Below are 321 nucleotides of genomic sequence, written 5' to 3'. Positions count from 1 at the left end.
AACCTACGGTTGCTAACGAGGCTTCCCATGGTCTAAATGAAATTATAGAACTCATTAAGTTAAGTTTAGTAAGTTCATTTGGACTAAGTGAATCCAATAGAAAATAATGATCCCAGAACGAGGGAATCGTAGGATCCTAACCGGCGTCGCTCTAATCATCTTTAATATGCCCCTCATAAAATTTAAAGAACTTAAACCATAAAGCCACCTGATTTGACATCATAACTCGATACACTAGAAAACTCAAACTCGTCGCGACAAGGAGCTTGGAGCTAGCATGGTGGGCAGCACGACCATCTTCAATAGCAAAACCTGTCTTCC

This window comes from Phalaenopsis equestris, unplaced genomic scaffold (assembly GCF_001263595.1).
Source record: "Phalaenopsis equestris unplaced genomic scaffold, ASM126359v1 Scaffold001216, whole genome shotgun sequence".
NCBI classification, from domain to species: domain Eukaryota; kingdom Viridiplantae; phylum Streptophyta; class Magnoliopsida; order Asparagales; family Orchidaceae; genus Phalaenopsis; species Phalaenopsis equestris.
This window is presented reverse-complemented; position numbering follows the sequence as displayed.